The sequence below is a fragment of the Rhodamnia argentea genome, chromosome 1 (genome assembly GCF_020921035.1).
Source record: "Rhodamnia argentea isolate NSW1041297 chromosome 1, ASM2092103v1, whole genome shotgun sequence".
NCBI lineage: Eukaryota > Viridiplantae > Streptophyta > Magnoliopsida > Myrtales > Myrtaceae > Rhodamnia > Rhodamnia argentea.
This window is the reverse complement of record NC_063150.1, coordinates 7,776,208-7,794,083: the sequence shown is the minus strand read 5'-3', so window position 1 is coordinate 7,794,083 and position 17,876 is coordinate 7,776,208. Positions and strand designations below refer to the sequence as shown.

The window sequence follows — 17,876 nt, the reverse complement described above, 5'->3', positions numbered from 1 at the left end:
GTCATGACTAATATGCAAGCTAAGTGCTTGGTTTTTCCCGCCAAAAGCAATAGAGTATAAAGATAAATGTTGAACATAGAAAGAGATATTCCAAGGCACTAGTCTACGATATCAGTAGTTCTTCTTCGACCCAAAACTAATAAAATCAAATGCATGTTGTAAAAAAATAAGCACCCTTTTTCCCTTATTAGTCGAAAATAAGACAAAATCAAGCATGTCTAAAATGTTCGTAAATGTTGATTTTTCTGTCTTTAAACACATTTTCAAGGGAACAAAGAACTAATAATTCATTCTCATCGAAGCACGAAACGAAAATATTTTAACTAACTGAATGGCCCTTTAATAATTAGAAAACAAAGTAGGCCATAAATGTTGATATTCTCGATTTTAAAGCACATGATGAAAGATTTTGCTGGATTGATTGTATCTTCTACTCTTGATAACTATTATATTGTTGCTCCCGGATATGTTAAAGTATTCTTATTAAGCCACACCCAAGGGCGCTTTCTAGCATCTTTAAAATTCTCTTCCTCGAAATGTATCTTCATAGATCTCGTCAAAGGCCTCTGAGTTTAAGTTTCTCCGCTCCGAGAAGAACCCTGTCTTTTTCCATAAACAAAGCTGCAATTTCTCTGCTCAACTCTCACCAAGATAAGCTATATCCCCTAAAAGCTCAAGTAATACCCTTTTTATCTTTCGAGACGCATGTGCAAGTAAGACAATCTTGGCCCCATGTTTGTCAATGCTCATCCCGCTTTGATGCAGCTAGCAACTTCCTCCAAGTCTATTTCACACAAAGTATTTGGGTGGATCCACCGCCTCTCTTTTCATGTTATGCCTCCTACGCACACTCAATTCAACGACCACAAAGCGTCCACTTTGCATTACATTCGGTTCCCCTCTTTGGGGACGGTGGCTTCGAACAAGCCATTTCGCAATATTCAACCTAGAGTACTTGCTTCTTGCATGTGGCTCATAAGGATGATTGTTTCCTAAACTCTTTCATCATGGAGCAGAGTCTATACAAGCCTTTTGGTACATCTCTGTTCTAAATAAAGTGACGCATGTTTCGATGCCCCTAAATCCATAAATGATGTGCTTGCCCCCAAGAGCTCGAAAAGTGCCAAATTTTCAATTACAAAAGCATCATTAAATGTCTCAAACGGCAATTGATTTGCAAGAACCATTACATTTAATGTGCCCGATGCTAATTCATTTAAAGCTAGGATACCTGTGCAAGTTGCAGCAATTGTCCTTATGCAAATCCAGGTAACTATTTATTGTACCTTCTTTTGCATAAGTGTTCTGTATAAATTTCAATGGGGATGTCACAATTGTTCTAGTCAAAACCGGAAGGATAATGGTGCTTTGCCACGTAAATCAAAATAAATAGTATCCTCGCTTTTAGCATCATATACATATGAGGAAAATTTGCTCCACTTGACTAGTAGTCCCTTATTATGAATGATTTCCTTTCACCTTTCGGAAGTACATTTACTTAACTCTCATTGTCATGGCAGCCACCGAGTATGGATATTGATGCTCTGTTGAGGGAATATTGAAGTCCGAAAAAAAAATGTCCAAAAACAAAATAATCAATCATTTGATCTTGCCAAGCATTTAAATGACTTGCCCGACAAATTTGGAGTCATACAAGAAGAAATACAAAAACGACAGTCGGGTTCTAGTTTTTATGACAGCTTCAAGAACAAAATAGCTATGTGTGACCATGAAACTGTCAAGTTTATGAGAAAACTCGGTGATCATTGGGAACACGTGATGGAAGAGGTAGAAGAGAGGCCTCGGAGAAAGGGAGCAATGACGCTACAGGTCCGCTAGCTCTTTGGCCCTTTGGTATTACCGAAGGATGGTTGAACCACTCCACATAGCCAAATACTATAAATATAACCTCTTTTGCCTCATTTATACTATTCGGTTAAGTGGGGTGGTTCGATCATCCTCCGGTAATTTGTCCCTCCAAAGAGCAAGTGGACCCACGCGGTGCTCCCCTCTCTCTAAGGCCTCTCCTCCGCCTCATCCACCATGTGTTGCAAGTAATCGGTGAGCTTTCTCAAAAACTTGATGGCTTCATGGTCGCATATATCCATTTTGTTCTTGAACATAGTAATTAGAAGCTGGCCTTCATTTTCGCATCTGTTCTTGTACAATTCCAAATTAGCCGAGCACACTTTCATATCATTCAAAAGCTCTGCAGGATTAAATATTTGATTATTTTGTTCAACGACAGTTTTTTTCGGACTTCTATCCCGCAACAGAGCATCGATATCCATACTCGGTGGCCACCATGATGATGAGAGTTCAAAAAATGTACTTCCAAAGGGTGAAAGGAAAGCATTCATAATAAGGGACGATTCAAGTGGAGTAAATTCTCCTCATTATGTATACGATGCTAAAAGCATGAATACAATATATTTTGGTTTATGTGGCAAAGCACAATTATTCTTCTGATTTCGACTAGAACAAATCTGAAATTCCCTATTGAGATGCATTCATAACACACTAGATACAACAAATAGTCACCTAAATTTGCATAAAGCCAATTGCTGCAACTTGCGCAGTTATGCTTTTATATGAATCAGTATCAAGCATACTAAATGCAAAATGGTTCTTGCAAATCAATCACTGTTTGAGACATTTAATGATGCTCTATTATTGAAAATTTGGGCACTTTCCAAGAGCCTGGGGCAAGCAACTCGGTCATGTATCTAGCGATTTCGAGAATTGCGCCACCAGATTCATAACACACAAGAAATGTACCTAAAGGTTTGTAAAGACTTTGCTCCATGGAGCCAGTGAAAGAGTTTAGGGAAACAAACATCTTTATGAATCACATGCAAGAAGCAAGTATTCCAAGTTGAATATTGCAATATGGCTTGTCAGAAGCCACCGTCCCTAATGAGGGGCAAATTGAATGTGATACAAAGTGATGCTTTGTGGTTGCTAAATCGAGTATGCGTAAGTGGCAAAACGTGACAAGAAAGGCAATGATCCACCCAAACAATCTCCAACTATAATGTGTGGAACAGAATTGGAGGAAGTTGCTACTTGCACATAGACAAACACAAGTCTATGGGGGCCAATCAAGTTTTCTTGTGTCCCAAAGTTAGTTTTGCAAATATAATCACACTATTTCCCTCTTGATATTATTGTGGAACACAAGCACTTGAATAACAAAATAAACAGAGTCGGGCATCAAAATTATAAGTAAGCCTTACAATTGAACAGCCAAAAGCTCTGGCAAATTAGATAGGGTCACCCAAATTAGAAGTGCTCTCAACAGCTGCTATGGCCAAGCCAGACAAAATGTCGTACCCAACTTTTGCACACCAGACTCAAGTTCACCTCTCCAGTCAGTCAAAGGAAGGACATTGACAATTAACACTAGGATTAGGAAATTCACGGTGACCCACTTCCTTATTCTCTAACTATCTTCGGTAAGCCACACGTCAAGCAAGATTCAAAAGTGAGTCGCCATGAATTCCCTAAATCCTAGGGGTATGCTTAAGATCAACTGGAAACGTTCTGTTCCTTTTCCTCTCTTCGGCTATGAATAGGATTAAGGTGAACCCAACTAAAAAGAACGGTGAAGGCAATGGGCCGTCAATGCTCGAGGAACTGTTCAGACAATTAACTGACTGCTCATCATCAGCCATTTTGCCAAAAATACAATTTTCGCACTCTGGAAAGAAGCAAAAAGGGGTTATTCCACTTGTTCAATCCGATAAAGCTAATGTTGTGTGAAGAAACAGCTGAAAATGATAATCGGTGAAGCAATTATCAAGTCCCATGTATATATTGCAGGAATCCATTTCAGTAAGGCCTGATTCCTAGATCTGAGACCGACTTATTATGATTTCAAGCAGTGACTAAGAAAAGCTCATTAACCTTCAAAGTCAGTAACTAGGGCTCATAAACTACTGGAAAAGAAATGGAAGATAAGAGGGTATTACCTGAGCTTTCAGGGGAGAGAGCTTATCTTGGAGAGAGTTGAACAGAGAAATCGCAGCTTTGTTCATGGACAGAGAATGCCCTGAGTCTCTGTCTCTTGCGTTGTGCGGCCTTGAGGAGGAGGAGAAGAGAGAGACGAAAGACCAGAACCCACCCCTCTTTCTGGGGCTATAAACACGCCCACCAACTCATAAAAATGGCAACTTTGAGCAGTAGCAGCAGAGAAGGCGATGGACCTGCTCCTCTGAAACACCATGCTCGGTGCATCCTACTCCACCACCGTGGCTTTCTTCCTCTTCTTGGCCAAAAAGGAAGCGACTTTCGAGTGCTTGGCGTGGTGCGGCACTGTGGGCTTGGTGGGGCATCGAGGAAGACGTGAACGACCACGTCCAAGGGACGACGTCGTCGGATCTGAAAGACGGGGAAGGCGACGGGGACGAGGAGTTGCGTTGGCTCGGGAAGGAGAGGGAGGAGGAGACGAGCTTGCTGAGCTTCTCCTGGGGGCAGAAGGCGCAGATCCTGCCGCCGCCCGCGGCTTTGAAAGGGCGGAAGTCGCGGTGCATGCCATCGACGCCCATGTCCGCCTCTCCGACAGCTGCGACTGCTTTGAAATTCTCCACCTGCGCTTGCTTCGCCTGTCTCAGGCGCTTCAAAAGCACATTTAGGTCGCTCGCAGTTGCTTTCTTGTGGGTGTTTTTGAGTCTCCCTTCTCCTGCGATGCAGTTCTCTCCTCTTCTAGATGATAGAGAGACGACAAGGAGATGGGAACAAAATTGGCCAAAATACCAACAGTAGCCCTGCCAACTCCAAGGCTCCATGACTATATCACTATTCTTTTTCTTTTTTTGTCAAACATATCACTATTCTTGTCTATCTAGGGCGCGCACGGCAAGCTTTAAAAACTAACTTACAACCAAAAGTTTATTTTTCTATTTCTGTCAAAAATAAAAATTAATTTTTCTATTTCTACTTAAAAACAGAAGTTGATTTTTAAATAGACAAATTTATTTGTTAAAAGTTGAAAATTTTTACTTCTGAAATATGATGGGTCGGTGAGGAAATGGGAAGAGCGGCTTAAGTTGAAAGCCCTAAGAAATGCATTGGAAATAAGGTTAGATTAACCCCGAAGCGGCCGAAAAATTTCTACTTCGAATTTAATTTTTTTTAAAAATATTTGTTATTATTAAAAAATATTATTTAATATTTAAAAATAAAAAAATTATTATTTATTTTTTACTTTGGTGGCAGGCGGCAGGGGAGGTCCGCACTTGGTGGCGATGGTCGTCGTGAGGATCCGCGGGTGAAGGTCGGCAGTGGGCGACGATGGTGGATGACAGCCAATGGTAGAGGGTGGCGGCCAACGACGGGGGGCGGCGACGGTCGGCGATGGGCGATGGTTGGCGGAGATAGGGGATGCATGGTTGACAGAGAGACGCGCTAAAAATGAAAAGAGGTTGAAGTGAGAGAGATATTGATATTGAGAGGTTCCTACCTCTCGCAAGAGAAGTATTTTTTTTTTTTTAACTTTTGGAATTGGCTCAAAAACAAATTCAGAAGTAGAAATTTGTTTCAGAAGTAAAAATGTAATATTGCATAATCAAATAGATTCCTACTTCAGAAGTTGCATTATCAAATGGATTTCTGCTTTAGAAGTATTTTTGAAGCAAACTTTTTTACAAGTGTTGTCATGGGTGCCCCTATTATGCGAGGCTCGCGCTATTTTCACCTCTTTATTGGCTCCCGACACCTCCCGTCGTGTTGATTTGATTACTTAGCCCTTGTGGATCTCTTTCTCAACTTATGATTATTTCTTCCCTTTTTTTCTTTGTTTTCTGTTATGTCAATTTTGCTAGAGATGAAACTACCCATCTCCTCTCAAACAACATTTGTTAAGGTTAAATGTGGGACCCACTCTTGATTTAATAGTATTTCTTGCCTTCTTTTCTTCTTCTTTTTGATTTTTTCCTTTTCTTCTCCATTTGGAACAAAATCGGTGTTTTCATCTGCCAAAAGAAATAGTTTATTTAGTAGATAGCTAACGAATTATTGTGTTAATGAGTTGATATTTCTCTTATTTGTACGAAGAAACTACAAAAAAATAACCTAAGCATAAGTAAGAGTGAAAAGAACAATTTACCAATTTTTGTACTCATCTCGTTCAGTTATAACATTAATATGTGTCATTACGTTGTAATCCGTTTACTTTACCTGCTCAACTTTCATTTTATTCGGTGAATATAGTAGTCCTATATCCATTTATTATTAACGCCATCATTGCATAATGTTTTAAAAGATACTTTAAAAAAAAAATATGACAAAGTTAAGCACATAAAAAATTTCTAGCGTCCATTATCATCATACAAATGCATAAGAAAATACTCTCTAAACATTATTACATAGAATACTATATTTGCCTTCATTACTGGTATAATTAGCTGTTGATGAGAAATTATAGCAATTGTTATCACATTATAATACAAACCATTCAAACCTTTTGCAAACACATATTTTTTGTCAATCCTAAGTACATCAAAACTTTATGGAACCATCCGTGAAAAGGAAAAAAAATAATATAATGAAAGATGGATAAATTGTATATAGGGCATACATCAACTACAGTATTCAATCTTTTAGTAAATTCTCGTAATTTTGTATTGAAAATCAAAATAAAAAATTCACGATCATGCAGATAGTCTATCGAAATAAAGTAAACAATTTACAGATAAAACTAACATTTCTTTACTATGATGTATGATTGATGCTTGCTCAAATTACAATAGTGGAGAATAAGTTCAGAAAAAAACAAGCATGGAGGAAGCTTGAAATGTTACGGGTGTAAGAGAAGCAGCTAGGGTGAAAAAAAAAATCATTTCCAACACATAGAGTTCTCATTGACTGGGTTTAAACAGTTATTAAGAGAAAATTAAGGAAATTAGGAGCACCAGTTAGAACTTATCATATCCAACACATAGAGTTCTCACAGATTATAAAATTATTAACTTAGAACAAGTCACGGAAAAAATTACCCTTTTTCTTCTAACTTCCAACCTACTCTAGTTGAAACCTCAACAAGAGCGGCTTCCCAGCGCTTCACCTCATTGAGACCATATTTCTCCTCATGATAAGACAGGTCATTTCTATACAATTTGGTTTTGACTTCATCCAACTCCCCATCAAAGAAAACGGGGAGGATCTCCTTCTTCCCGTCTGACTTTGACTTGCAATCAACCATATGCGCAATCTCATGGAGACGCCACATAATGGAAGCGAAGCCTTTGGAGAAGATAGGGATATAGATTTGGGTGGTGTCAAGGGCTAGAAAAAGGTTTCCACCATTTTTCTGACCAACTTGCAGCTCTTCGTAGTCTTTGAAAACGTGGATTCCTTTCTCTACCTTTTAGTATAGAGGCAATTGGTAAAGCGGCCTTGAGTGTCCGGTCCCCCGAAACTTAAGAACGCCTCAAACTTCATTCCCGAAGTGTTAGTGGCTCGTCCAAATCGCACGTAACAATCGAGACTTGAGACAAAATCGAGCTGGATGAAAATTGCCAAAGAGTTTGATTGAGGCAAGACATCAATTGAGGGAAGTTTAAAAATAAAAGAAAGAAAAACATTGTGGCGGGAATGGTTGATCACAACTCGCAGCCATCATCCAGATCTGATGGCATTTGATTAACTAATCAAAGACAACCAATATAAAGAGAGAGTACCTAGTGGGCTAATTGGTGGGCAACAAACAAAGGTGAGGCCACAACTGCGAGATTGAGAGAGAGACGACATGAGCAACGACCGAGGCGAGACTTGAAAGAGGAAGCTCGAAGGGCGTCACCGGCAAACAAAGAGAGATAGAGGTCGGATCTAAGAGTCACAACTAGAAAGTGTTTCAAATTCAAGACATTTTAGGTTTTAGTTCCGGCTTGCTAGAATTGATCTTACAAGGTTGGAGAGGCTTTATGTCATTTACAACAATTTTATATAGCGAAGATATGGACTTGTCTTCTACTAGTAAAGTAACATGAACAAATTTGAGGGGGACAAACAAACGAGATAAACAATGACCCAATTCAAATGACAGAATACAAAATTAGTCTAATAGAGAACAAGATCCAGCATCCAAGTCTAACATCCACTTCGGACTATATAGGGAAAATCATAGATAAATAATTACAAAGTCACACTTTACACGAACATTGCACATGTTAAGAAGTTAGTGCTAAAAAGCTAAATCACTCAATCAGAAGGCATTTGCAATATTGGGTAGGCTAAGTAATTGCACGCTCACGTTTCGTTGTCTTCATCTAGTATTGTCATTATGCCCTAACAATGACAATGATCATACTACTAGAACCAAATCAATCGCATCTCACTGCGAGTTTCTTGAGTTCTTTCTTCTCATCCACATTATCTAGAACAATCAGAACTTTCTTTTTGCCAAGTCCTTTTTTTATGCGATCCATGCCTCCATTGATGTCATAGATTTCTTAAGCAGAGGTCAAGCCCAATGTTTCAGATAGCAATTTCTTTTGTACGCCTAGAAGACCACGACATCCGGCATCTTCATGAAAACTACAGCAATTGAATTTAGACCGGAATTGGTTGAAGATAATGGGCAAGAGTGGATTTAACAATCCCTCCCGTCCGATGGATTATAGAGAAAGGTCTATGATCATTAGAGTCAACATCCAAAAATTCATATATCACCCGTTTCAACTAAATGGTCGAGAATAGGTATGTTCTTCCCCCTCAACTTAAGTAGAATCTCTCGAAGAATCGATTTTATAAGCTGTCCATAACTGCTAAATGGGTGTATTAAAATCTATAGGTATGTGTATTTTGTTTGTGAATGTATCTAAGGACCTATTTAGTAGAAAGATTGCAATAAACATACTTCGATCCCACCAATATACACTCTTGAAATCTACAGGTGCTTAAATTAGAATGTGAACCCTACAAACTTACTACATGTGCACTTTTCACTAACTTCTTAACTCGTGCAATATTTGTGCAAAGTGCGGCTTTGTAACTAGTCATCTACAAATAAAGGCCTTAACATGGTACTAGTTCCTTCATGTACGTGTGTTGTGCACGTTTTATGCACGTGCATGATGCAAGATAGATTTGGATGATATTTGCAATGTTATGTGTAACTTTCAATTTGAGTCACCATTCATTGTACCCTAAATTAACTTAATGAGATTCACAGACCCTAAAAAATGGAAACAGAAAGTGAAAGCTAACAAATCATTTAACCCTCGTCACTTATTATGAAGAATAAAGAAAAACCATGACCCTAGTTCATCATCCCTTACTTCACTAGACATTGATAAATAGCAACTATGAGATCCTTGGATTTAATTAGTTTAGGGTTGGAGAAGAACTACCAATATTGTAGATCCTTGGATTATCTCTTTCTATGTTCAACACTCATCTTTATACTCTACTGCTTCCGGTAGGAAAAACCGGATGTACGAGCACTTAGCTTAGGTATTAGTCATGACTTAACAGTTGAATGATTAGCTAATTTCCCAAAACTAAGGTTCCTTGGAGTGAAAAGATTGAATTTTGTAAGCAACTTCAAAAATCTTCTTCGTAGTCTACAATGGCTTTCTTAGCATCATTGCCTATCGAATCTTTAAGCAACGAATCTTCACACGGGGAATTTGGTCGTGTTGCTTGCATGGTGTGTGAAATTGTCTACGATTGATAGCTCAATCAGCAAGCTAAAATTGCTGCTTACTCTAGATAGCCGGGGATGTCATTCCCTCGAAGGGTTGCTAGATGAAATCGGTTCTCTAGAATGCTTGTCAGAAATCAATATTCGTGAGGCAAATCATTCAAGATTTCTAAGACCCTAGGAATTCAAAATATTTGACAAAGTTTGAAATTCGATTTCAGTATGATATCAACGTACTTCCTCATTCCATTGGAAGGTTAACGGATCTCACAAATATGTGTTTGTGTGCATGCAAGAATCTACATGATCTTTGGACTCTATTGGGGAACTAGAATCATTGGTCGAGTTGAATTTACAATTGTCGAGGATGGCCATTCTCCCCGATTCCATTGAAAATACAAAGACACTAAAAGTCATTAGGGTGGGACACGTAAAGATACGAACCATACCTTGTGTTCTTGGGTGCGTAGAGACACTTGAAGTGATCGATGCCTCATTTTGTCCGTATCTCAAGGATGAAATCCCGTAAGATATGTGGAACCTTACTCATTTGAGGTTCTTCGACTTATATGGGACCCCAATCTCTATAGTGTCAGTAAAGATCAGTAGTTTATGTAGCCTCTAAGAGCTTAAACTCTTAAGTTTCTGGCTTTGGCTATTGCTAGAGCTTCCCTCGAGTTTGAAATGCCTAGTAGTTGAAGTTGCTCAAAATTTTGTTTTTCCCAAGCTCTCGAGCTTGGTTCATTTACATCATCTCGAAGTATGTGGAAGCCAACTAAATTTTACATTTACGAGCAGGAACGAGGATGAGGATGGTTGGCCGAGGGAGGACAAAGAAGTTGGGGAATATTCCCTAATGCAATTTGCAGAATTTGGACTCCATCAACGAACAATAGTCCGTATGCTTGCCCGCCCTTGAATATTTGGAGAGGTGGAGTGAATTAAAGATATCGAGGTATGAATTGCTAGAGAGCACACCCAAATTTATTGCGCTTGAATAGGCTACAAAAGTTATAGCTCATTGACTTATCAAATCCAAGAAAGATTTCAGGTTTGAGGGAATTAGAATCATTGACGTTTCTAGATATTATGAGGTGTTATACAGTTCAACAATTACCCGTGAAAGTTGGAAAATTTGCGGTATCTCAAACTAGATGGTTGTTGACAGGTGAGAGCCATGAAAGGTTTGAATGAATTAAATTCTTTGAAGAAGGTAGAGATCAAACAATGCATGTCGTTGAAAAGTTTACACTATGTACTAACATTTACCAAGTTGGAGATAGATTGGGCAAGATCAGAAGTTGCAGAACACACCATTTAGCCGAGAAATCAAGTTGGAGACATTTGTCACAACAAGCATTTGATTTAATTAGTTTAGGGTCGAAGAAGAACTACTAATATTGCATATCCTTCGATTATCTCTTTCTATGTTCAACACTCATCTTTATACTCTATTGCTTATGGTAGGAAAAATCGGATGTACGAGCACTTAGCCTAGGTATTAGTCTTGACTGGATGAAAATTGCCAAAGAGTTTGATCAAGGCAAGATATCAATTGAGGGAAGTTTAAAAACAAAAGAAAGAAAAACATTATGATGGGAATGGTTGGTCACAACTCACAACCAGGATCCGGCAATGATGGGATTCGATCAACTAATCAAATATAATCAATATAAAGAGAGAGTACCTAGTGGGCTGATTGGTGGGCGACAAACAAAGGTCGGGCCACAACCGCGAGATTGAGAGAGAGACGAGATGAGGAGCGATTTAGGCGAGAGTTGAGAGAGGAGGCTCGAATGGCATCACCGGCAAACAAAGAGAGATAGAGGCCGGATCCGAGAGTCACAACGAAAAAGTGTTTCAAATTCAAGACATTTTAGGTTTTGGTTCCGGCTTGCTAGAATTGATCTTATAAGGTTCGAGGGGGTTTATGTCATTTACAACAACTTTATATAGCGAACATATGGACTTGTCTTCTATTAGTAAAGTAACATGAACAAATTTGAGGGGGACAAACAAACGAGATAAACAATGACCCAATTCAAATGACAAAATACACAATTAGTCCAATGGAGAATAAGATCCAGCATCCAAGTCTAATATCCACTTCGGACTATATGGGAAAAATCATAGATAAATAATTATGAAGTCACACTTTGCCCGAATTTTGCACGTGTTAAGAAGTTAGTACGAAAAAGCTAAATCGCTCAATCAGAAGGCATTTGCAATACTGGGTAGGCTAAGTAATTGCTAGCTCACATTTTGTTGTCTTCATCTAGTATTGTCCTTATGCCCTAACAGTGACAATGATCATACTACTAGAACCAAATCAATTGCATCTCACCGCAAATTTCATGAGTTCCTTCTTCTCATCCACATTATCTAGAACAATCAGAACTTTCTTTTTGCCAAGTCCTTTTCTATGCGATCCATGCCTCCATTGATGTCATAAATTTCTTGAGCAGAGGTCAAGCCCAATGTTTCAGATAACAATTTCTTTTGTACGTCCGGAAGACCACGACATCCGGCATCTTCAGGAAAACTACAACAATTGAATTTAGACCGGAATGGGTTGAAGATAATGAGCAAGAGTGGATTTACCAATACCTCCCGTCCCATGGATTATAGCGAAAGGTACATGACCATCGTAGTCAACATCCAAAAATTCATATATCACCCGTTTCAACTAAATGGTCATGAATAGGTATGTTCTTCCCCCTCAACTTAAGTAGAACCTCTCGAAGAATCGATTTTATAAGCTGTCCATAATTGCTAAATAGGTGTATTAAAAGCTATAGGTATTTGCATTTTGATTGTGGATGTATCTAAGGACCTATTTAGTAGAAAGATTGCAATAAACATACTTCGATCCCGCCAATATACACTCTTGAAAACTATAGGTGCTTACATTAGAATGCGGACCCTACAAACTTACTACACGTGCAATTTTCACTAAGTTCTTAGCACGTGCAATATTCGTGCAAAAGTGCGGCTTTGTAACTAGTCATCTACAAATAAAGGTCTTAACATGGTGCTAGTTGCTTCGTGCACGTGTGCTATACATGTTTTATGCATGTGCAAGATGCAAGATAGATTTAGATGACATTTTCAATGTTATGTGTAACTTTCAATTTGGGTAACCATTCATTGTACCCTAAATTAACTCGATGAGATTCACAAATCCTAAAAAATGAAAACAGAAAGTGAAAGTAAACAAATCATTTGACCCTAGTCACTTATTATGAAGAATAAAGAAAAAACCATGACCCTAGGGCACTTTCCAGAATATGTCTAAACATTTTCATCAATCCACACCCAAGGGCGCTTTCCAACATCTTTAAAATTCTCTTCCTTGACAATGTACCTTCCTAGATCTCAAACTTTATCATGCATCCTAAAATTATTATTCCTATCGATCTTTATTAACAACATGAGGAGAAGAAGATCATGAATCGTGCGCAAAGAATATCCGCAATCATCCCATATGTAATACGCATTCGACTTATCCACCCCAATACAATAACATGCTATCTCTAGGATTAAACTTTTCATCTGCAGTCCAATTTGTTCAAACTTATCATCAATGTTTCTCAAATTTCCCCGCACAGGACCTGCTTTAAGTCCCTCAATATGTCATTCTACTTAGGTCCGCCACTGCGTGCAAAAAAGAGAACCCACGATTTCCAAAGTCAAAGGAAGCCTCCCTATGCTTGAAACGACTTCTTTCGAGAAATTGTAGCAATCTATCAGACGAGCATCGCTTTCAAAGACATCCCGTTGAATTGCTCGACCCAAAGGCATCTCCTTTACTGGGTAGGCCAAGTAATTGCTAGCTCGCATTGGTTGTCTTCATATAATATTGTGCTTATGTCCCTTACCATAACAAGTGATCCTACTTTCGAACTCAATTAATAGCATCCCCCTCCAAGTTTCTTGAGTTGCTTTTTCTCATCCAAGTTATTTAAAGCAACCAAAACTTTCTTTTCACTAAATCCTCTTTTTGTGCGATCGATCTCAACGTTGGTGTCAGAGATTTCTTGAGTAGAGGTCGAGTCCAGTGTTTTGGACAGTAATTTCTTTTGCATGTATGGATGACCATGAAATCATACATCTTCAAGGAAACTACTGCAATCGAATTCAAATCAGAATCCATTGAAGATAATGCTAGCAAGAGTTGATTTACCAATGCCACCCCTCCCATGAATTATAACGGAAACTACATGATCATCCGAGTGAACATCCAACAATCCCTCCGTACATTATCGATCATCCATTTCAATTAGATGATTAGGAATAAGTCTATTCTCCCCCTTCAACTTAAGAAGAACTTCCCGAACAATCAATTTCATAAGTTCTCAATACCTGCTAGACAGGGATAGTGGAGAAATTCATAATGAGAAAATGAGGACAACGCATTATTCCTAACTTTCAAGCCTATGAGATTTAAATAAAATAAGCTAAATATATGAAGGCCGATTTACAAAAGGTGACGGCTTTTCACATATCAAATCCGATTCCATTTTTAATATGACAATCTCAAGTTGCAATGAAAATTATCTAAATCATAACAAAAGGCCTAGAATTAGCAGTAGTCGCTGCCTAGGTTCTCAATAATTGGATTTAAACATTAACTGCTGCTCATTTTCTCATTGGCTGGGTTTAAACAGTTATAAAGAGAAAATTAAGGAAATTACGAGCACTAGTTTGAATTTACCATATCAAACACATAGAGTTCTCACAGATTATAAAATTATTAACTTAAAACAAGTCGCGGAAAAACTTACCATTTTTCTTCTAGCTTCCAACCTACTCTAGTTGAAACCTCAACAAGAGCAGCTTCCCAGCGCTTCACCTCATTGGGGCCATACTTCTCCTCATGATTAGACATGGCATTTCTATACGGTTTGGTTTCGACTTCATCCAACTCCACATCAAAGAAAATGGAGAGGATCTCCTTATTCCCGTCTGACTTTGATGTGCAATTAACCATATGCGTAATCTCATGGAGACACCACTTAATGGAAGCGAAGCCCTTGGAGAAGATGGGGATATAGATTTGAGTGGTGTCAAGGGTTAGCAAAAGGTTTCCACCATTTTTCCGAGCAGCTCGCAGCTCATCGTAGTCTTTGAAAACATGGATTCATTTCTCCACCTTTTCAGTATAAAGGCAATTGGAAAAGTGGTTTTGAGTATCCGATTCCCTAAAACTTAGAAACACCTCAAACTCGATTCCCGAAGTGTTTGTGGCTCGTCCAAATCGCACGTAACAATCGAGGCTTGAGACAAAATCGAGCTAGATGAAAATTGCCAAAGAGTTTGATTGAGGCAAGACATCAATTGTGGGAAGTTTAAAAACAAACGAAAGAAAAACATTATGGTGGGAATGGTTGGTCACAATTCACAGCCATCATCCGGCGCCGATGGCATTCGATCTACTATTCAAATACAACCAACATAAAGAGAGAGTACCTAGTTGGCTGATTGGTGGGTGACAAATAAAGGTGAGGCCACAACCGCAAGATTGAGAGAGAGACGAGATGAGCAGCGACCGAGGCGAGATTTAAGAGAGGAACCTCGAAGGGCGTCACCGGCAAACAAAGAGAGATAGAGGCCGGATTTGAGAGTCGCAACTAGAAACTGTTTCAAATTCAAGACATTTTAGGTTTTAGTTCCGGCTTGCTAGAATTAATCTTATAAGGTTGAAGGGGCTTTATGTCATTTACAACAACTTTATATAGCGAACATATGTACTTGTCTTCTACTAGTAAAGTAACATGAACAAATTTGAGGGGGACAAACAAACGAGATAAATAATGACTCAATTCAAATGACAGAATGCACAATTAGTCCAATAGAGAACAAGATCCAGCATCCAAGTTTAACATCCACTTCGGACTAAACAAGGAAAATCATAGATATATAATTACAAAGTCACACTTTGCACGAACATTGCACGTGTTAAGAAGTTAGTACTAAAAAGCTAAATCACTCAATCGAAGGCATTTGCAATACTTGGGTAGGCTAAGTAAGTGCTTGTTCATGTTTCGTTGTCTTCATCTAGTATTGTCCTTATGCCCTAACAGTGATGTTGACGCCTAAATTTTGACTAATCTATTTTTTGCATAAAAATTATTAAAAAAATCATCTCACATATTTATTTTTAGCGTACATTGCATTGGCATATAATTGGGCAAGCAGAACACTTAATTTAGCATGCGTCTAGACTAGGCACGGGATGGAAAAATACACCGAGAAGATTTGAAACTTCAGGGACTGTATTGCAAATACTTAAAACTTCGGGGATCGTATTGCAAATACTTGAAACTTCGGGGACTGCATTGCAAATACCAAAAGAAGATGGAGAAAGGAAGATGGTGAAGAGAAGATAATGAAAGGAAGATGGTGAAGAGAAGATAAAGAAGAGAAGATAATGAAAGGAAGATGGTGAAGGGAAGATGAAGAAGAGAAGATGAATATGAAGAAGGGAAGATGAAAATGGAAGGTGAAGAAATGAAGATGAAGAAGAGAAGATGAAAATGGAAGGTGAAGAAGTGAAGATGAAGAATGAAGGATGGAGAACTTTGCCTATAAAAGAGAGCTCTTGAGAAGAGTTTTAGGGGGAGAGTGAAAGAGAATTGAAAGAGTTTTAGAGTGGAAGAGAATTGAGAGAATTTGTGAGAGAAATTCTTTAGAGAGGAAAAAATAGAGTTCTTGAGAAAAATCGTAAGAGAAAATTTGAGAGTGAAGAAAAGAGTTTTAGTCGAGCATCATCTTCGACGAGTCCCGGCACGTACTTCGCCTCTCGCCATCCAACAACGCCACTGCTTGCCTTTTTTCGACGATAGCCACGTTCTTCCAACTCCGAGATCTTGAAGGAAGCCATAACGTGTACGTGAGTAAGATTTTGTGTAATAGAAGGTAACCCTTTCCATCTCGATCTACAAAAATGTAATCGTTTGGTGTGAACATTTGTTTGTTTATTTTAGACATGTCACGTGTCCCAAAATTTAGCATTATTACATGTTAATTTATTTTTGTAAATACTCGTGATTGGCTGCGTTTTCTTTCTTTCTAAATCACCCATGGTGTATATCGTACAAAGTTCAATATTTTACATCCCCATAAAAAAGAAGAAAAAATCAAAAAATTGCATCTTTGAATTTCAAGTAAAATCTATCAAAATTGCCAAATCAAATATTTTTCATGAAAATGGTACCGAAAGGGCGTTAGAGTAATCTAGCGTAATCAAATCCCCGAATTCAAAATCTCCGGTTCGCGGAAATAAGATAGTCTTCTCCCGCTATTTTATTTAGGTTTCTAATCAACCTACCGAAAATGATTAGTGGCGACTCCAAATTCAAAACACATTGCATGTTAATTATTTGAACCTTAAGTTGCGATTTGGTATGGACTTGGGAGAGTCCGAGTTAGGTTAGTTAATTAATTAACCTGATAATCCATTAGCCCGAAAATTAACTTGTTTATTTTTTAGGTCGCGACAGCTTGGCGACTCAGCTGGGGACTCAAAGAGGACTTAGGCCAGATAATTTCATGAAAAAGAAATCACTTGATTTGGTAAACTTTGGTTGAATTCTCATTCTTAGGTGTTAAATGTTTTTGCAGATTGGGAGTTATAAGGGGAGGAGTGATCGGCTAACCCTTTGTTTTGCGGGCTTGGTGAATTGGAATTGTGATTTAACTTTTGAATCATTGAAGCGGTGTTTGCCTTTAATTGTTGTGCATGATTTATCGTATTTGCACTACACTGCACACAACCCGTGACCGGACCCGGGTCACACTAATAGTTTTAAGATGGTATTTAGATGGTTCTTTAACCTTGGCGGTAAGGTTTCGCTAAAGGTTATCCCATCCGGATCCCAAAAATTTTTCCAAAAAATGGCTCAAGGGTCGTTCTCATACACGTGAGGCTACGATGCATGAGAATTGCCCTTGTCGACCGAACCAAGCCGAAGTGATTGGACCCGACTAGTCATGACTATTGTACGCGAGGTTGCGACTAATCATGATGATTGCGCGCGAGGCTGCGACATGTCATTTCGTCCATCATTTCACTTTGCAAAAGCCTTTTGGATAGATAGAATAAGATTTAAACTCACAATTCATGCGCATGTCTTTGTGATTGGCATTTTCTTCGTATGAGAGGTAATTTCTTGTCTCTTGTACCATGTTATCTCATTTTTATTTTAGGCCGGTCCATGGTTTAGGTTGATTG

At 38.6% G+C, this 17,876-nt stretch overlaps 1 pseudogene; it reads left to right on the top strand.

Annotated features, from left to right (window-relative positions):
- The first annotated feature begins 396 nt into the window (after positions 1 to 396).
- On the top strand, positions 397 to 2,065 carry LOC125315602 (annotated as a pseudogene).
- The last annotated feature ends 15,811 nt before the right edge of the window (positions 2,066 to 17,876 follow it).